The 21,247-nt window shown below is 51.9% G+C and overlaps 1 protein-coding gene across 12 annotated transcripts in view; it reads left to right on the top strand.

Annotated features, from left to right (window-relative positions):
* CUNH10orf71 (chromosome unknown C10orf71 homolog) overlaps positions 1 to 21,247 on the top strand; it is a 1,142,779-nt gene that overhangs the window by 684,701 nt on the left and 436,831 nt on the right. The gene's annotated exons all lie outside the window — the stretch shown is intronic.

The following is a 21,247-nucleotide window of genomic DNA, read 5'->3' as shown; positions in this document are numbered from 1 at the left end:
TTCCAGGAGAGCAGACGTGCGTGGAGGAGCTCTGTGGAGAACCACGGCTGGTTTGGACATCCGGCCTTATGGCATCGGCTAGCCCAGGCTCGGGGCCTCTTTCCCGGCCTGGGTCTCAGACAACCCCCCCTGGGATGAGAGACCTCTCCAGGGAGGAGAAGTTATTCCTGGTCACGCAATCCGAGCTGATGGACTGGACCTGGGCCCAGCCGGGAGAGGGCCCAAGCAAGCTCCAGAAAAGAAGAGAGAGGGTAAAAGCCCTAATACAGAAGGCCGTGGCGGCTTATGTACAACGCTCAGAGCGACTGGCCGACCTACGAAATTGCAGGGACCGCTCAGCCAGCAGCAAACGTAGCGAATATAGAGAGACCATAGATGGCCTAAAGCGAGAGTGCAGGGACCTCTGGCAGCTGCTGGGCGGTCTCTGCGAGCGTGGAAAGGGTGAGAGAAGCTTTTTGGCGGAGGTGAAGAGGGAACTACTAAGAGCCAGCCAAGAAGGAACCCAGGCGGTGAGACGAGGAAATACCCCCCTGAAGTCCCCCCTGAAACCCTCACCTGATGCAACGGAGCAACAGACCCCAGTGGAAGTAGCGATTTCCGGAGATGACCAATCCATGGCCTGTCAGGAAAGTATGCCCCCCGGAGCAGTCAGTGCGGAGGGTCCCCGGATTCCTGTGTTAACACCTGCTATGCCTATGGCCGCAGTCCAGGAGGATCCGGGTAGGGTACCCGATGAAGCACGTAAAGGCTCCGGTGGAGATGCAAGTCACAGTCAGCGGAACAAGAAACTGATGGTGGTCCTCACCAGAGAACGGTCGGAGGGGCCAGTGAAGGCCAATGGTCAGAAGTCCCCAGCGGACAGTGCAGTCCGACCCCCCTCCGGGGCCCCCCCCAGTGACCTCGATGACTCCCGCCAGACCCATAGCGGTGCGGGGAAAACCGGCCATAATGGCGGCCCCCGCCGCGGCCGCATGGAGAGAGGGGGAGGTGCTGATGGGAACGGACACAGGTGCAGTCTCGGATAGACAATGCGGACAAGCGTCCTCTGCTGACACTGGGAGGAGTGGTGGGATGGGAGCGGGTGCGTCACTTCCGGTACCGGTAGAAGTGACCTGGGTGACCTCATCGACTTCCGGGAACCGGACGTGACGTCAGCGGCGACCCCGGAAGTCCCGGGAGGGCCCAAAACGGAAGTGGGGACACCTGAGGTTCAGTTAGAGGGGCCTTTGGTGTCGCTCGTTGGGGGAGGGGAGGCGGTGGTGTCGGAAGGCCTCCCTGGAGGTAACAGCTCTGGCGTCCTCCGGGGATCTCTTCCAGCGGGACAGGTATGCTGGGGTGAATCCCCGATGGGGGATTTGAGGAACGAGTGCTCGGCCCTGGAATTCATACGGGGTTTGGAGGGGTCACAGGAGCGGGGTCCTGAGGAAATGGAGGTAACTCCCCCCCAGGATCATGTAGCTGTAGGGGATACTACTCCTTCCCCCGCGGTAAGGAGAAGGAGTAAGATGCCGGTTGGTGGGGATGCGGTGGGTAGAGGTACTGAGCCAGGGAGTCCGGTCCGTCAGGGGTCTGGCCCTTTCCCCACAGACCCAGTTTCCATCTTGGGCACACAGGAGGAGGCAAACCTCTTAGGTGCCCTGAAGGCTGGGCGCTCGTTTGCACAGGTGGCAGGTTCCTCTGTCCCCCTGGGTTCCCTGTACGGCCAGTTTGGCGCCCAGAATTTCCGGCCCCCCCTGGGGATCAGCCCCAGGGTGCGCAGGCCTGGACGAGGGGTATGGGGGGCCCTGAGAGGCACAGACGGAATGTGGTGCAGCTCAGGTGGGAAGGGACGTCTGCATGTCCCAGTAGGGGTCAGGTCATCGACTATCTGCTGGGGCTGCGCTTTAAAGTTTCGGACTTATTTTCAGTCATACATCCCACAAACTCGAAGGAGTTTGATGTAAGTTTCGTCTCCTTGGTCTCCATGGAGCTTTTCCTGACACTGTACGAGCTCGTCAGGAAGTCAGATCCATGGAAAAGTTTCCGGGTGATACCTCTTTCGAGGCAGGAGGAGGTAAAGAATGTGACTGTACTGGTCAGGAATGAGTCCCTCCCACCTGAGGACATCGCGACCTGGCTGGCGCGGTACAGGCAGCTCCAGACAGGGCTGAGGAAAAGTTTGGATCAGCGCGGGGTCTGGACAGGTGCGTGGTTGGTCAGGATCCGGCTCAAGCGCCACAACAATACCGTGGCGCATGTACCTGGCAGCGCCTTCAAAGGTAGAGACCGGATCCTGGTCTTCTACCCTGGACAGCCCGTCGCCGTTTCAAATGCGGCAGTCCCGCGCACCTCAGCGCGGACTGCACAATGCCCCGCTGTGTGAGGTGTAATGGCTTCAGCCACTCACCTGAGGGTTGCAGGCTTATTGTCTGCAACCTCTGTGGGGAAATGGGACACCCCTTTAGCCGGTGCCCCAAGGCGTTCAGGGGGTGCCAGGCTGAGGGGGGTGCCCCAGGCCCGGACGGTGAGGGGGTCCCTAGACGAAGTGGGGATCCCAACCCCTCAGGGTCACAGAGGGAGGGTTCCCCCTCCCTCAAAGGGTCAGACCCCCCAGGCGCGGATCAAGGACAGGAACTGGCGTGGTGAGGGAGCCGGCGAGTTTTTTTGGCAACGGCAACAAAAACACCTGGGAAACCGGCCAAGGCGAAAAAGCCCTCGCCCAAAAATCACCCTCCCCTCCGCCTGTTCCCCCCCCGTCCTCCTCCCTTTCCCCCGCCCCCCCTTCCCCTCTCCCCCCCCCTGGTCTCCCCCCTCCCAGTTTCCCCTTCTTCTCCTTTGCCCCCTTCCCCCCCCTCCCTTCAGTAATTAAATCTGCGGGTAAGCCGCACCCACCCCTGGATCAGGCGGCTATACTAATGCCCCCTCCGGCCTCTTCGGTGGTCGCGAGTGGTCGGCAAGCTGGTGCAGGAGGGGTGGCCCCGATGGACATCTCAGGGGCCGGCAAGGGGGTTAATAAGAGAATTAAGGAGATCTCCAGTGGGAGGTCCGATGAAGAGAGTGGGAGGGAACCTCCCAAAGTGGAATGGGAGAAGAAAACCAAAAAGAAGAAGAGGAAGAGGAATTCGGGGAAGGAGGGTGGTGAGGACCCCCAGCCCAGTACTAGTTCAGGGGCAGGGGGGGGGCTCCTCACTGGCCCTATGGAACAGATTCGGGATCCTTTCCTCCTCGGACTCCGAGGAGGATTGATTCTTTTAGAAATGTAATATAGAGAGGAACGTAAACTTCAATCACTAAGGATGGCGGTACCCTTTCCAATACGCCTTGCGACCATTAATGTCGCAAGTGTGCGTTCTGCGGCGGCTAGATTTTCAGCCTTTGATTTTCTCGGCCGGGTTGAAGCCGACATTTTGTTTTTGCAAGAGACCTGGCTGGCATCTGTGGCAGAGATGCACCTAGCAAAGAGGGAGTTGAGACATGGGCCCTCCCTCTGGTCTCTTGCGGCTGAGCCCTGCAGTGGTGTTGCGGTCCTTTTTAAGACTGGTTCGGTGGCTTGTCGACGAGTGATTGAATTAGAAATCGGTAGGTGTTTGATTGTGGACGCAGTCGTGAGGGGGGAATCCCTCCGCCTTATCAATTTTTATGGACCTCAGTCCCAGAGGGGGAGGAAGGACCTTCTCACGCTGCTGAAACCATACCTGTTTACATCTCAGCAGGTGGTCTTTGGTGGTGACTTTAACATGGTCACCAGGTCAAAGGACCAGGCAGGCACCTCAGGCCCTCTGGGATATGATAGTATCTTTTTGAATAGAATAGTGAGGGAAGCTGGGTTGGTGGATGTGCACGTTCGCCACTTCCCCAACCTCACTGGTTTCACATTCCAGAGGTAGTTGTAGGAGTAGGTTAGATAGGTTTTTTTTGAAGGAGGATTCGTCCTTTGCAGCTCCTGCGCTGCATGCGGTTGAATTCTCTGATCACCGTATGGTGTTGGTTACTCTGAATGTGGCGGACACCCCTCAGAAAGGAAGGGGTCTGTGGCGACTAAACGGGTCGCTACTTGAGGACCCTGAAATCAGATCGGCCTATGAGGACTTCTTTTTAGAACAAGCCTCGCTCCTTGAGAGCGGCTGCTCCCGCCAGGAATTGTGGGAAGTGGTGAAGAAGAGATCGGAGGGCTTCTTCCGGGAAGTCTCGGGCCATCGGGCAGCTTCCCGGTATCAGGCCTACCAGAAGTTACGCAGGCAGCTAGATCGCTTGGTTTCTGATGGTGGCCCTCAGGACCAGATCTCGGATCTGAAGCTCCAGATGAAGGAATGTCCGTATGACCGTCTTGCCTCCCTGGTGCTGGAGAGGGATTACGGGAAGTTCACCAACCCGGATCCCTACAAAAGCTGTGGGGACGCGGTGAGTAGGAAGGTCATACATGGACTGAGAGATCCCTCGGGTTCCCTGGTAAGGTCCAAGCCGGGCATCTTGGGGATCATCAGAGCCCATTTTTCAGACATCCTTCAGAAGAAGCCGTTGGATCTGAGGAGAGCCAAGGAATTTCTTGACGGGACTCCGCTTGAAGTGAGGTCTGACCCCCCGGACTCCTTGGTGGAAGAGATCTCAGTAACTGAAATTGAGCAGGCTATTGACTCGTTGTCTCTAAAAAAGTCGCCGGGGCCTGATGGGCTCACAGCAGAATTTTATAAAGCCTTTAAGAGCCTTTTGGCTCCTCGTCTGAGGGAGGTGTTCAGTGAGTGTTTGGCGTCCGGCCTGCTCCCTCCCTTGATGAGAAGGTCGGCTTCGATCCTTCTGTCCAAGGGGAGGGATCCGTCCATGGTAGAGAATTGGCGCCCTATCGCCCTCCTCTCCACGGGTAGAAAGATTCTGGCAAAGATTTTGTTTACGCGTATGTCTGCTGTTGCAGGCGAGCTACTGTCTGCCTCCCAGCACTGCACAGTTCCCAGCCGTAGCACCTTTAGTGCAGTCCTTAACGTTCGGGAGGCTGTGGAGAGGTGCAGGGCAACGGGTGACGGACGGTATCTGCTGGCGTTAGATCAGGCGAAAGCTTTTGATCGGGTAGACCACGAGTACCTCTGGCTTCTCATGGGTAGATACGGTCTGCCTGATCAATTTATTGATTGGCTCAGGACTTTGTACAGAGGGGCTGAGAGCTTCCCACTGGTTAATGGTTGGGTGGGTCCTACCTTTCCGGTGGACTCTGGTGTTAGGCAGGGCTGTCCGCTGAGTCCCCTGCTCTATGTCTTCGCAGTCGACCCCTTCATAAGAAGGCTAGACTGTGGGCAGTTGAGGGGGGTCCTGACGAAGCCCGGCAGTGGCCCAGATAAGGCGGTAAGGGTAGTGGCCTACGCGGACAATGTCTCGGTGGTAGTGGCTAGCCGAGAGGAGGCCCAGTTTGTGGAAACACAGATTGGAGGCTACTCCGAGGCGTCTGGTTCGTTGGTCAACTGGGACAAGAGTGAAGCTCTCTGGTTGGCAAGGGAGGGTGAGCAGTTCGCCCTCCCGGACGTTTTTCCCCCGCCCCGACCAGAAGTCAAGATCTTTTTTTTCGGCCAGGGTGACTATCCCAAGCTAAATTGGGAGCGCAGGCTGGTAAGTGCCACCCAGAAAGTTAACGCCTGGAAAGGCTGGAAGCTGTCGTTAAGGGAAAGGGTGAGCCTGGTTAAAACCTACTTGCTTCCCGAGTTCCTCTATGTCAGCTATGCATCTCTGTTGCCAGAGTCACTCTATGCGCGGGTCTGCAGTCTGTTTTTTCTGCTTCTGTGGGGAAACAGACTGAACCTGATAAAAAGGGAGGTCACGTATCGACGGAGAGGGTAGGACGGTTTGGACATGATCAACCCCACGGTTTTCTTTACTGTGGTGTTCCTGAAGTTCAATCTGCAATCCATTTTTGTGGACGAACCCTCTCTGTGGGAACGTTCGTGCAAGAATTGGTTCCTGGTGTTCCTGAGCAGGTGGGAGGGGGGCGGTCACCCGGGTGACCTTCGGAGGTCCCACGGGTACCTCCCCGCCAATGTCCCAACCGCCCTGAAGGTACTAAGGCGGTGGAGGATAACGGCCTTAGAGGTAGGCTCCCTGGGCCGGCGTGAGCTGTACCAGAGGGTCATGGCCTCGGACGTTTTGAGACCACTGGCCTTAAGGGACTGTCCAGACAGGGTTCTCAGGGAGGGATTAGCCCTCCTGAATTCCAAGAGAATTCCTGCCACGTTCTGGGATCTCGCATGGAGGGCGTTCCACGGACGACTCTATGTGAGTTCAAACTTGAAGTACCGGAGTCCAGAGGACAGAGGCTGTCCTCGCCCTGAGTGTGGTGGGGTGCTAGAGACCATGGACCACTTTTTGGTCGAGTGCCCCTTCAACTTGGGGGTTCTGGGGGAGGTTGGAGATGCCATTGGCTATCCCCGTCTCCGGGCCCTTGCCTATCCTGAGAGGGTGTACGGTGACTTCAGAGCCCAGAGGGGTTTTGTGTTATCATCACTGTATTTAGTTAGTGTCATATGCCTCTACTACACTTGGCACGCTCTGTGTTTAGTGTCCACTAGGGGCAAGTTCCTGCCCATGCATGAGGTGGCGGGTGATATCGTTCGGGAATTGGGTAAGGTGAGGTTTCTTGAGGGCGAAAGAATGGGTAGGGAAAGGTGTGCTAGGTTGTGGAGAGGGTTCTCTTTCCGGCCACCTTGATGATCTCCCCCTTCTTTTCCTTAGGTGGAGGTCTGTCTATCCTTTCACCCCCCTTTTTCTTTAGCTTTTGGGCAACTTAATTTTAAAAACATGGTATGCACCGTCAGTTTCGTTACGTTCCTGCCTATAGGGGGTATGTAATATAAATGTACATAATTAGAATAATGATTGGAAATTGTTTAGATAATTTTTTTTTTTTTGTAGTCCAGATGATCATGGGGCTAAGGGTCGTCCGATATGGGCGATATGGACAGTTTGAATAGATTCTGTCTGTCTAAAAACATTTGTATAAGTTGTTCTCTTGTTCTTTTTGCTCAAGTATGAGTCTTTCTTAAGTTCTTGATTATGTAAATCAGTAGCAGTTTTATTTTAACCACTTTCAGACCGGACCAATTTGCTGGTCAAAGACCAGACCACTTTTTGCGATTCGGCACTGCGTCGCTTTAACTGACAATTGCGCGGTCGTGCGACGTGGCTCCCAAACAAAATTGACGTCCTTTTTTCCCACAAATAGAGCTTTCTTTTGGTGGTATTTGATCACCCCTGTGGTTTTTATTTTTTGCGCTATAAACAAAAATAGAGCGACAATTTTGAAAAAAACGCATTATTTTTTACTTTTTGTTATAATAAATATCCCCCAAAAATATATTAAAAAAACATTTTTTTTCCCTCAGTTTAGGCCGATACGTATTCTTCTACACATTTTTGGTAAAAAAAATCGCAATAAGCGATTATTGATTGGTTTGCGCAAAAGTTATAGTGTTTACAAAATAGGGATAGTTTTATAGCATTTTTATTAATAATTTTTTATTACTTTTTTTTTACTAGTAATGGCGGCGATCAGTGATTTTTATTGTGACTGCGACATTGTGGGGGACCCATCGGACATTTTTGACACATTTTTGGGACCATTGTCATTTATACAGTAATCACTGCTATATAAATGCAGTGATTCCTGTGTAAATGACACTGGCAGTGAAGGGGTTAACCAGGGGGTGGCAGTGTAGGGGTTAAGTGTTCCTAGGGGTGTGTTACTAACTGTGGGGGGGTTGGGCTTTCATTTAGTGAACACTGATCTCTGCTCCAATCACATGGAGCAGAGATCAGCGTCACTAGTTGCTAGGCAGAATGGAGAAATGCTGTTTACTCTGCATTTCCTCCATTCGGCCGCTCCGTGAGACGATCGCGGGGATGCCCGCGGCGATCGAGTCCACGGGTCCTGCGACCGGACTCACGGGGGTCCCGACCAGCGCGGGAGCGCGCCGCCGCCGGCGCGCTCCCGATGGCAGGGCGGCATTGAATATTGGACATACCTGTACGCTAATATGCCTGCCCGTGCCATTCTGTCGATGTACATCGTCGTGCGCTGGTCGGGAAGTGGTTAATAAAAATCTCCACCTATATAGCTAGCTATCTTGCTTGTTTTAAATAGAGCTTGCAGTCAGTTGTAGGAGATTGTGCGTGCTGTCTGCGTGCTCTGAACCCAGTATACACCGCTATATCCACCTATATAGCTAACTATCTTGCTCTTTTTAAATAGAGCTTGCAGTCAGTTGTAGGAGATTGTGCGTGCTGTCTGCGTGCTCTGAACCCAGTATACACCGCTAAATCATTCTATATAGCTAGCTATCTTGCTTGTTTTAAATAGAGCTTGCAGTCAGTTGTAGGAGATTGTGCGTGCTGTCTGTGTGCTCTGAACCCAGTATACACCGCTATATCCGTCTATATAGCTAGCTATCTTGCTCGTTTTAAATAGAGCTTTCAGTCAGTTGTAGGAGATTGTGCGTGCTGTCTGCGTGCTCTGAACCCAGTATACACCGCTATATCTACCTATATAGCTAGTGGAAAAGAAGTATTCCTGCGCCACGTCAGGGAAATAGAGGGAGATAGGGTACTGCTGCACACACTGAAAGGGAAATATCTGAACCCCGGGGAATAATGAATAAGAAAGGTAGTGGTGCGCTGTACACAAAAAGGATATATCTATTGATAAAAGCAGTATATAAAATTTGCAATGGGGGGATATCCAGTAAACAATACAGGTCTGGGTATGTCTATGTGACTAGTTTAAACAGCAACACTCATTTCTACTAATAGTCCACAACATAAATACATAAAATAGTGAAAATTCATATACAATCCAAAGTGCAACGTGTTGCGATCCTGTAGTCGCATAAAAGTGCAAATATTCCAATGTGCCGCTGTGGCTGATAAAACAATAATGTTCGTTGCTATTAGTGTAAAATCTACAACATGAAACCGTGAAACAATAAAAACAAGAAAAAAGAAAAAACACAATATAACATTCAAAAGTGCAGCGTGTTGCGATCCTAAAATCGCATAAAGTGCAAGTGTTTAGCTGTGGTGCACATAGGCAAACCTTCAAACATAAATGATAATTAAGTGACAAAAAATATAAGTGTATCAGACACAAAGTCCGTTTTCAGTGCAAAGTGCTGCGATTATTCTCAAAATCGCATAGGGTGTGACTTCTTCAACAAGATATATGATGTGGAGCTGTTGCAATGGGAAGGGCAGTGGTGCTGGTGGAAGGGGATATGGCCTTGGTGGTCCCGTATATACCAGTAATGGATGTCCCCTTACCTTATCGCTGTAAGGTAACAGCGTATATATAGAGAGCTTTTTGGGATCCTTTTAGCGGAGTTTTCCCTTTAATGTGGGGTGCCCAGGTCCTGACCAATGATATGGTCCCTTTAAGGGGGTTTCCTTTGTGGTATTGCAGTCAGGGTTCCTCAGTGGTATGGCATATACATGGGTTTAAGCAGAGATGGAGGAAGAATACCCCATAGTGTAAAGTGCTTCAACAGGTTTATTGTTATTAAAACAGTTTAAAAATACTCACAAACAAACAGTCTGTACAAGCAGTGTATAAACGAGCTGCGGGCTCGGTCTACGTCACTTCCTGGTTGCTGTGTCCCGGACCAGGAAGTGACGTAGACCGAGCCCGCAGCTCGTTTATACACTGCTTGTACAGACTGTTTGTTTGTGAGTATTTATTATTTATTATTATTATCATTTATTTATTTATTATGACACCAGCACCGTGATATACAGCACTGACAGCAGCACCGAGATAGAGAGCACTGACATCAGCAGTGTGACATACAGCAATGACACCTGCACCGTGATAGAGTGATCTGACACCAGCACCGTGATAGAGAGCACTGACATCAGCAGCGTGACATAAACCACTGACACCAGCACCGTGATATACAGCACTGACACCAGCACCGTGATAGAGAGCACTGACATCAGCAGCGTGACATAAAGCACTCACACCAGCACCGTGATATACAGCACTGACACCAGCACCGTGATATACAGCACTGACACCTGCACCGTAAGCAGCCCCAGGAGGAAGTCAGCATAACACAGGGATGGTGCGAGCCCTTCATAATGAGCATAGCACAGGGATGGTGGGAGCCCCTCATAATGAGCATAGCACAGGGATGGTGGGAGCCCCTCATAATATTAACAGCAGAGGTACAGCCCCAGGAGGAAGTCAGCACAGCACAGGGATGGTGGGAGCCCCTCATAATAAGCAGCCCCAGGAGGATGTCAGCATAGCACAGGGATGGTGGGAGCCCCTCATAATAAGCAGCCCCAGGAGGAAGTCAGCATAGCACAGGGATGGTGTGAGCCCCTCATAATGAGCATAGCACAGGGATGGTGGGAGCCCCTCATAATGAGCATAGCACAGGGATGATGGGAGCCCCTCATAATATGCACAGCAGAGGTACAGCCCCAGGAGGAAGTCAGCACAGCACAGGAATGGTGGGAGCCCCTCATAATAAGCAGCCCCAGGAGGATGTCAGCATAGCACAGGGATGGTGGGAGCCCCTCATAATAAGCAGCCCCAGGAGGAAGTCAGCACAGCACAGGGATGGTGGGAGCCCCTCATAATGAGCATAGCACAGGGATGGTGGGAGCCCCTCATAATATGCATAGCAGAGATACAGCCCCAGGAGGAAGTCAGCACAGCACAGGGATGGTGGGAGCCCCTCATAATAAGCAGCCCCAGGAGGAAGTCAGCACAGCACAGGGATGGTGGGAGCCCCTCATAATAAGCAGCCCCAGTAGAAATATGACACCGCTCAACCTCTTCAAACAGGAGGGTACGGTACGGTGTGCTTTTTCTGGACAAGGAAGTGAGCCAAATTAAGAAAGAAGGTCTGTGTGCTCGATAAAAAAAATCTTTTATAGACATATACATGGTCTACTAGTCACATGTGTTGAATTCCTCGGAGATCCATGCCTCATTCATTTTTAGAAATGTGAGGTAGTTAACACTGTCGTGAGCTAGGCGAGTACGCTTATCGGTCACGATCCCCTCTGTTGCGCTGAACGTCCTTTCGGACAGGACACTGGACGAGGGGCAAGCCAACAGTTCGATTGCAAATTGGGCAAGCTCTGGCCAGAGGTCAAGCCTCCCCACCCAGTAGTCCAGGGGTTCATCACTCCTCAGAGCGTCCACATCGGCCGTTTACCCGATGTAGTCGGACACCTGACAGTCTAGGAGTTACCTGAGGCTGGATCCGGATGACACCTGTCGATGGGTCGGCTGAAAGAATGACCTCATATCCGAAGTCACCAACACATCTTCAAACCGGCCTCTTCTTGCAGGTGCTGTTGGATTGGTACCCGCAACTCCTTCTCTGGGAGTGGGAATTGCTCCTCTGCCAGCGCACGCAAAAGCAGAATGCAGCATTTCTTGAAGCAAGGCCTGGAAGTGCTCCATTCTGACAGCCCTCTGTGACGGCGGTAACATTTCCGCCATTTTGTGTTTGTACCGGTGGGTCTAAGTACGTTGCCACCCAGTACTGGTCCTTGACCTTTATTCTTTTTATAAGGGGGTCCCTATTAAAACACTGGAGCATGAAGGCCCCTATTTGCACTAAAATCCAGTATAATGTCGTCCTCTTCATTCTCCTCTCCCCATCCACGCACAACAACAGGGATCCCAGAAAGGTTTAAAGCATGCTCTTCTTGCTCCTCCTCATCCGCCCCACCACCATCCTCCTCTGACTCCTGTTGTTCACTTGTCTCAGATAGAGTAGCCCCCCCTGGGAATTCATCCAGCATTGCGACTTCCTCATCTTCCCGCTCCTGCTCCTCCACAGCTTGATTAATGACACAACGCAATGCACGCTCCATAAAGAAGGCATAAGGTACCATGTCACTGATGGCGCCATGGCTTGCGACTGACCAGTTTGGTGATCTCCTCAAATGGCTGCAGAAGTCTGCATGCGTCGCGCATGAGCAGCCACTGGCGCGGTGAAAAAAAACCCAGCTCCCCAGAATCCGTTCTGCCGCAGAGTTCATACAGGTAGACATTAACTGCATGTTTCTGCTGGAGCAGCCTATCAAGCATATAGAAGGTTGAGTTCCATCGCATCGGGCAATCGCAAATAAGACGTCTGACTGGCAGATTGACGAATCGCTGCATGACCAAGTTTAAGACGTGTGCCATGCATGGCACGTGTGTAATTTTGCCCTGTTTCAATGCGCTAAGCAGATTGGCACCATTGTCACACACCACTTTACCAACTGTCAAATTGAGTGGTGTTAGCCACTGATCTGCCTGTGAACGCAAAGCTGAAAGGAGTGCCGGGCCCGTGTGGCTCTTGGCTTCCAGGCACAACAGACGCAGCACAGCATGGCAACGTCTCACCTGGCATGTCGAATAGTTTCTGGGGAGCTTGGGCGGCGCAGCGGAAGAGACGCTAGCAGCGGAAAAGGAGGAGTCAGCCGAGGAGGAGAGGGAGGAGGATGGAGTAGGAGGAGGAGGAGAAGAAGAGCCAGGCCTGCATGCAATCCGTGGCGGTAAAACCAAATCTACACTGGTGCCATGGGTTACATGCCTGATGGCCGTCAGAACGTTCACCCAGTGGGGAGAAAAAGTGATATACCTTCCCTGCCCGTGTTTGCTAGACCACGTGTCTGTGGTAAGATGTATCTTGGCACCGGCACTGCCGCTGAACATGGCCATATAGCGTCATAATTTTTTTACGCTCGAACATTAGGCCCACGGAAGCCTGCCTGTTTGCAGAAAAACGTGAACTTGGCATGATGGAAGGTGGAGTGGAGGACAATTGTGAGGAGAGAGGAGAAGGAGAAGTAGAAGACGAGGCTAGACGGTGAGAGCCTGGAGTGTGGCTTTATGTGTTCCGTTGCTCCCACTGGGCTCGGTGATGGCTGCTCATGTGCCTTCTTAAGGCGGTCATCCCTAGGTGAGTGTTGGGCTTACCGCGACTAATGCGTTGACTGCAAAGATTGCAGATGGCAACGCTATTGTCAGCAGTGGACACGTTAAAAAAAGCCCACACTGCGGAGCCATGTGCCAGTGTCCCAGGAGCGCCAGATGTGACCATACATGGTCGATGACTCTCTCCTGATACATTTGCAGTCTGCTTTGTCCCTCCTGTGCAATGTAAAGCCGCGTACACACGTAGCCGTCTGTCTGACGTACTTAGTCTGGCGGACGTCCGCCAAACTGTCCATCGGAATTTTCGAACGGGCTACTTGCCCCCACACGGCACCTTTTCAGCGGACTAATACGGCGGACTAAGTCTGCCGTACTAAGTCCGCCGTACTTTCGAAATGAACAGACTCGCCCACACACGCGGAGGAAAGTCTGCTCATTTCGAGCGCGTCTCCAGGTAGGCGGGGCCCGCGAAGGAGACGTCGCTGGCCCCGCCGCCTGGTATGGACTTAAAGGGGAACCCCAACGCCGAAAAAAATCGGCGTGGGGGTCCCCCCCAAGTCCACAACGGACCCTTGTCCGAGCACGCTACCCGGCCAGCCAGGAAAGGGGGGCAAGCGAGCGCCCCCCCCCCCCCTCCTTAGCCTTACCAGGCCACGTGCCCTCAACATGGGGGGTGCCTTGAGGAAGGGGGGGCCCCCCCCACCCCAAAGCACCTTGTCCCCATGTTGATGAGGACAAGGGCCTCTTCCCGACAACCCTGGCCGTTGGTTGTCGGGGTTTGCGGGCGGGGGGCTTATCGGAATCCGGGAGCCCCCTTTAATAAGGGGGCCCCCGGATACCGGCCCCCCACCCTATGTGAATGAGTATGGGGTACAATGTACCTCTACCCATTCACCTGTAAAATAAAAGTACAAAAAAAAACACAACACACGAGATAAAATACTTTATTGCACAGCTCCGGGGGTCTTCCGTCTTCGGGGGTCTTCTCGCCAGACTCCGCTATCTTCTTGTAGCTCTTTTGCTAGCGGAGGAGTCCGGCTTTCTTCCTCGCCGCCGGCCTCTTCTCCCGACTTCGGGGGTCTTGTCCCCCTCTTCGGTTCTTCTGCCGGGCCACCGCGCCTTCTTATAGCTCTTTTACAGGCGGTGGCCCGGTCTTCTGTCGCCACTGCCGCCTTCTGTTCTTCTTCTTCTTCTTCTTCTCCTTCTTCTCCTGGAGATGTTGACTCGACGCTCTCTCCGGCCACAATGCCAGGGACGCTCTGCGCGGCCACTTATATAGGGACAAGGGGCGGTGTCACATGGCTTTATGTCACATGGGTTGGTGTCACATGGTGACCCCGCCCCCTTACGATGTCACAGTCCCCATGTGACATCAACCCATGTGACCAACCCATGTGACATAAAGCCATGTGACACCGCCCCTTGTCCCTATATAAGTGGCAGCGCAGAGCGTCCCTGGCATTGTGGCCGGAGAGAGCGTCGAGTCAACATCTCCAGGAGAAGAAGAAGAAGAAGAAGAACGGAAGGCGGCGACAGAAGACCGGGCCACCGCCTGTAAAAGAGCTATAAGAAGGCGCGGTGGCCCGGCAGAAGAACCGAAGAGGGGGACAAGACCCCCGAAGTCGGGAGAAGAGGCCGACGGCGAGAAAGAAAGCCGTACTCCTCCGCTAGCAAAAGAGCTACAAGAAGATAGCGGAGGAGTCCGGCGAGAAGACCCCCGAAGACTGAAGACCCCCGGAGCTGTGCAATAAAGTATTTTATCTTGTGTGTTGTGTTTTTTTTGTACTTTTATTTTACAGGTGAATGGGTAGGGGTACATTGTACCCCATACTCATTCACATAGGGTGGGGGGCCGGTATCCGGGGGCCCCCTTATTAAAGGGGGCTCCCGGATTCCGATAAGCCCCCCGCCCGCAGACCCCGACAACCAACGGCCAGGGTTGTCGGGAAGAGGCCCTTGTCCCCATCAACATGGGGACAAGGTGCTTTGGGGTGGGGGCACCCCCCCATGTTGAGGGCACGCGGCCTGGTACGGCTCAGGAGGGGGGGGCGCTCGCTCGCTCCCCTTTCCTGGCCGGCCGGGTAGCGTGCTCGGACAAGGGTCTGTTGTGGACTTGGGGGGTTCCCCTTTAAGTCCATACCAGGCGGCGGGGCCAGCGACGTCTCCTTCGCGGGCCCCGCCTACCTGGAGACCCGCTCCGGGCGGGAAAAGTCCGCTCATTTCAAAAGTACGGCGGACTGGCACACACACGGCCGGATTGTCCGCCGAAATGCAAGTACGCCGGGCAGATTGTTGTGCAAACCGAAATTTTAAGTCCGCCGTACTGTCGGGTCAAAAAAGTATGCCGGAGGCTATACACGGGGGGATTGTTTGGCGGACTTGAGTTTGCCGGACTTTTCCACCGGATTGTTTGATCGTGTGTACGCGGCATAAGTTATTCCTGCTTCTCCTCCCTATCTGCTGGTCCATATCTCCCTCTGAACTCCCCTCCTCTTCCTCTCTTGTGGGCACCCACGTGACATCACTAGACACGTCATCGTCGACGTCACCTTCCCCACCGCTATAAGTAGAGATCTCGGAGTAGGCAGCAACACCGGGGACCAACCTCCTCCTTGGGCTGATCTGGGTACTGTCGTCAGACTGCGGAGTAGCGGTTGTTGCTACCTCCTCTTCCTGATCCAATACCAAGAGTGGCTGTGCATCAGAAATGTCTTGATATGGATCAGAAAATAATTCCTGTGACTCAAGCGGAAGGCATGTGGTGGTGGTGGTGTTGTTGGTGGTAGTGTCTTTGGGGGTGCACATAGCAGAGAGTGAAGAAGAGGGTGCAGATCGAGAGGATGAGGAGGGTGCAGAAGAGTAAGGCTGAGTGAGCCACTCAACCAAGTCTGGTGCGTCCTTTAAAGTAATTGAACGCACCTTCTGCAACTTCCCACTTTGGCTCAAGCCTGTTGCTCCTGCCCTACCCCTACCACCCCTGCAGAAAGGCCTGCCTCTTCCTCTGCCTGTCATTTTTTAAATGACCCTGTGACAAAACTCTCAGTCCCTATACTGATAAAGGACTGCTGCAGTATAGGGCAGCAGTCAGACTCAGCAGTAGTGCACCTCAACCCTATGTATTATGGACCTATACCAGTCCTTAAGGAATAGCAGACTGTACCTCACTCAACCCTATGTACTGTAGTACCCTAGACCTTACCAGTCCTTATAAGGACCTTTGTGGAACAAGTAGGTTGTGAATGATTAGCAGACTGTACCTCAGTCCCTATACTGATAAAGGTCTGCTGCAGTATAGGGCAGCAGTCAGACTCAGCAGTAGTGCACCTCAACCCTATGTATTGTGGACCTATACCAGTCCTTAAGGAATAGCAGACTGTACCTCACTCAACCCTATGTACTGTAGCACCGTAGACCTTACCAGTCCTTATAAGGACCTTTGTGGAACAAGTAGGTTGTGAATGATTAGCAGACTGTACCTCAGTCCCTATTCTGATAAAGGTCTGCTGCAGTATAGGGCAGCAGTCAGACTCAGCAGTAGTTCACCTCAACCCAATGTATTGTGGACCTATACCAGTCCTTAAGAAATAGCAGACTGTACCTCACTCAACCCTATGTACTGTAGCACCGTAGACCTTACCAGTCCTTATAAGGACCTTTGTGGAACAAGTAGGTTGTGAATGATTAGTAGACTGTACCTCAGTCCCTATACTGATAAAGGACTGCTGCAGTATAGGGCAGCAGTCAGACTCAGCAGTAGTGCACCCCAACCCTATACCTTACCAGTCCTTATAAGGACCTTTGTGGAACAAGTAGGTTGTGAATGATTATCAGACTGTACCTCAGTCCCTATTAGTGATGGCCGAACGGTTCGCCCGGCGGTCGTTTCGCGGCGAATTTCCGACTTTCGCCGTCCGCGGGTTCGAACGCCTTTTTCCGTCGTTCGCCCCGGCGGACTTACGTGTTTAATGTATACAAGAACTTTAACCTTTCGTGACACGTTTATCATGTGTTACAGGACAACCAATTGAGACATGACAGCTCATGGACACTTGGACATTCCCCCTAACCTATAAATACACCCGATCCGGTGGCCATTTTACATTCTTTCTTCTGTCACTGTAGGGAAAGGATCCTGTGTGGAGTAGGGACAGAGAAAACGCTAGCTATTTGGTACACAAAAGTTCTTTTCAGGACTGGTATAGGTGTTAGGTCAGCAGCCTGAGTTTCTTTTGTCAGTTTAGATAAAGGGACAGAGCGCTGTATGCTGCTATTTTAGGGACAGCTCAGCCAGATTAGTCTTTCTTCATCATCATCATCATCATCATCATTAGCTGTTACTATCAGGTCCACAAAAGAGCTGTTCCAGCTAATCGTTCCAGCCTACTCTTTTTTGCCAATTTGTATAGGGACAGGCAGGAAGCAGTGTGTCAGGCAGTGAGGATAATTTTAAAGACTTGCTGTTACTATTAGTTCCACAAAGGTTCTTTTCAGGACTGGTATCAGTGGTACGGTAATAGGCTTGTACACGTATAATATTCTTTCTTCCAAATATAGAAAGAATATTATACTTGACTGCTGCCCTTCTGCTGCAGTCTGCTAATCATTCACAACTCACTTGTTCCACAAAGCTCTTTATCAGGACTGGTAACTTGGTCTGTCTAGGGTGCTACGGTACATAGGCTTGGGTGCGGTACAGTCTGCTGTTCTGTAAGGACCGCTATCGGTCCACAATACATAGGGTTGCCGTGCACTACTGCTGACCGCTGCCCTATACTGCAGCAGTCCTTCATTGGTATAGGGACTGACGTACAGTCTGCTAATCACTAACACACAACCTGCTTGGTCCACAAAAGTTCTTATAAGGACTGGTAACTTGGTATAGGGTGCTACGGTACATAGGCCTGAGTGCGTTACAGTCTGCTGTTCTGTAAGGACCGCTATCGGTCCACAATACATAGGGTTGCCGTGCACTACTGCTGACCGCTGCCCTATACTGCAGCAGTCCTTCAGCGGTATAGGGACTGACGCACAGTCTGCTAAACACTAACACACAACCTGCTTGGTCCACAAAAGTTTTTATAAGGACTGGTAACTTGGTATAGGGTGCTACGGTACATAGGCCTGAGTGCAGTACAGTCTGCTGTTCTGTAAGGACCGCTATCGGTCCACAATACATAGGGTTGCCGTGCACTACTGCTGACCGCTGCCCTATACTGCAGCAGTCCTTCATTGGTATAGGGACTGACGTACAGTCTGCTAATCACTAACACACAACCTGCTTGGTCCACAAAAGTTCTTATAAGGACTGGTAACTTGGTATAGGGTGCTACGGTACATAGGCCTGAGTGCGTTACAGTCTGCTGTTCTGTAAGGACCGCTATCGGTCCACAATACATAGGGTTGCCGTGCACTACTGCTGACCGCTGCCCTATACTGCAGCAGTCCTTCATTGGTATAGGGACTGACGTACAGTCTGCTAATCACTAACACACAACCTGCTTGTTCCACAAAAGTTCTTATAAGGACTGGTAACTTGGTATAGGGTGCTACGGTACATAGGCCTGAGTGCGTTACAGTCTGCTGTTCTGTAAGGACCGCTATCGGTCCACAATACATAGGGTTGCCGTGCACTACTGCTGACCGCTGCCCTATACTGCAGCAGTCCTTCATTGGTATAGGGACTGACGTACAGTCTGCTAATCACTAACACACAACCTGCTTGGTCCACAAAAGTTCTTATAAGGACTGGTAACTTGGTATAGGGTGCTACGGTACATAGGCCTGAGTGCGTTACAGTCTGCTGTTCTGTAAGGACCGCTATCGGTCCACAATACATAGGGTTGCCGTGCACTACTGCTGACCGCTGCCCTATACTGCAGCAGTCCTTCAGCGGTATAGGGACTGACGCACAGTCTGCTAAACACTAACACACAACCTGCTTGGTCCACAAAAGTTTTTATAAGGACTGGTAACTTGGTATAGGGTGCTACGGTACATAGGCCTGAGTGCGTTACAGTCTGCTGTTCTGTAAGGACCGCTATCGGTCCACAATACATAGGGTTGCCGTGCACTACTGCTGACCGCTGCCCTATACTGCAGCAGTCCTTCATTGGTATAGGGACTGACGTACAGTCTGCTAATCACTAACACACAACCTGCTTGGTCCACAAAAGTTCTTATAAGGACTGGTAACTTGGTATAGGGTGCTACGGTACATAGGCCTGAGTGCAGTACAGTCTGCTGTTCTGTAAGGACCGCTATCGGTCCACAATACATAGGGTTGCCGTGCACTACTGCTGACCGCTGCCCTATACTGCAGCAGTCCTTCAGCGGTATAGGGACTGACGCACAGTCTGCTAAACACTAACACACAACCTGCTTGGTCCACAAAAGTTTTTATAAGGACTGGTAACTTGGTATAGGGTGCTACGGTACATAGGCCTGAGTGCAGTACAGTCTGCTGTTCTGTAAGGACCGCTATCGGTCCACAATACATAGGGTTGCCGTGCACTACTGCTGACCGCTGCCCTATACTGCAGCAGTCCTTCATTGGTATAGGGACTGACGTACAGTCTGCTAATCACTAACACACAACCTGCTTGTTCCACAAAAGTTCTTATAAGGACTGGTAACTTGGTATAGGGTGCTACGGTACATAGGCTTGAGTGCGGTACAGTCTGCTGTTCTGTAAGGACCGCTATCGGTCCACAATAGATAGGGTTGACGTGCACCACTGCTGACCGCTGCCCTATACTGCAGCAGTCCTTCAGCGGTATAGGGACTGACGCACAGTCTGCTAAACACTAACACACAACCTGCTTGGTCCACAAAAGTTTTTATAAGGACTGGTAACTTGGTATAGGGTGCTACGGTACATAGGCCTGAGTGCGTTACAGTCTGCTGTTCTGTAAGGACCGCTATCGGTCCACAATACATAGGGTTGCCGTGCACTACTGCTGACCGCTGCCCTATACTGCAGCAGTCCTTCATTGGTATAGGGACTGACGTACAGTCTGCTAATCACTAACACACAACCTGCTTGGTCCACAAAAGTTCTTATAAGGACTGGTAACTTGGTATAGGGTGCTACGGTACATAGGCCTGAGTGCGTTACAGTCTGCTGTTCTGTAAGGACCGCTATCGGTCCACAATACATAGGGTTGCCGTGCACTACTGCTGACCGCTGCCCTATACTGCAGCAGTCCTTCAGCGGTATAGGGACTGACGCACAGTCTGCTAAACACTAACACACAACCTGCTTGGTCCACAAAAGTTTTTATAAGGACTGGTAACTTGGTATAGGGTGCTACGGTACATAGGCCTGAGTGCAGTACAGTCTGCTGTTCTGTAAGGACCGCTATCGGTCCACAATACATAGGGTTGCCGTGCACTACTGCTGACCGCTGCCCTATACTGCAGCAGTCCTTCATTGGTATAGGGACTGACGTACAGTCTGCTAATCACTAACACACAACCTGCTTGTTCCACAAAAGTTCTTATAAGGACTGGTAACTTGGTATAGGGTGCTACGGTACATAGGCCTGAGTGCAGTACAGTCTGCTGTTCTGTAAGGACCGCTATCGGTCCACAATACATAGGGTTGCCGTGCACTACTGCTGACCGCTGCCCTATACTGCAGCAGTCCTTCAGCGGTATAGGGACTGACGCACAGTCTGCTAAACACTAACACACAACCTGCTTGGTCCACAAAAGTTTTTATAAGGACTGGTAACTTGGTATAGGGTGCTACGGTACATAGGCCTGAGTGCAGTACAGTCTGCTGTTCTGTAAGGACCGCTATCGGTCCACAATACATAGGGTTGCCGTGCACTACTGCTGACCGCTGCCCTATACTGCAGCAGTCCTTCATTGGTATAGGGACTGACGTACAGTCTGCTAATCACTAACACACAACCTGCTTGTTCCACAAAAGTTCTTATAAGGACTGGTAACTTGGTATAGGGTGCTACGGTACATAGGCTTGAGTGCGGTACAGTCTGCTGTTCTGTAAGGACCGCTATCGGTCCACAATAGATAGGGTTGACGTGCACCACTGCTGACCGCTGCCCTATACTGCAGCAGTCCTTCAGCGGTATAGGGACTGACGCACAGTCTGCTAAACACTAACACACAACCTGCTTGGTCCACAAAAGTTTTTATAAGGACTGGTAACTTGGTATAGGGTGCTACGGTACATAGGCCTGAGTGCGTTACAGTCTGCTGTTCTGTAAGGACCGCTATCGGTCCACAATACATAGGGTTGCCGTGCACTACTGCTGACCGCTGCCCTATACTGCAGCAGTCCTTCATTGGTATAGGGACTGACGTACAGTCTGCTAATCACTAACACACAAC

This window comes from Lithobates pipiens, unplaced genomic scaffold (genome assembly GCF_037356315.1).
Source record: "Lithobates pipiens isolate NorthernLeopardFrog02 unplaced genomic scaffold, aLitPip1_a1.2 Scaffold_25, whole genome shotgun sequence".
NCBI classification, from domain to species: Eukaryota; Metazoa; Chordata; class Amphibia; order Anura; family Ranidae; genus Lithobates; species Lithobates pipiens.
This window is presented reverse-complemented; position numbering and strand designations above follow the sequence as displayed.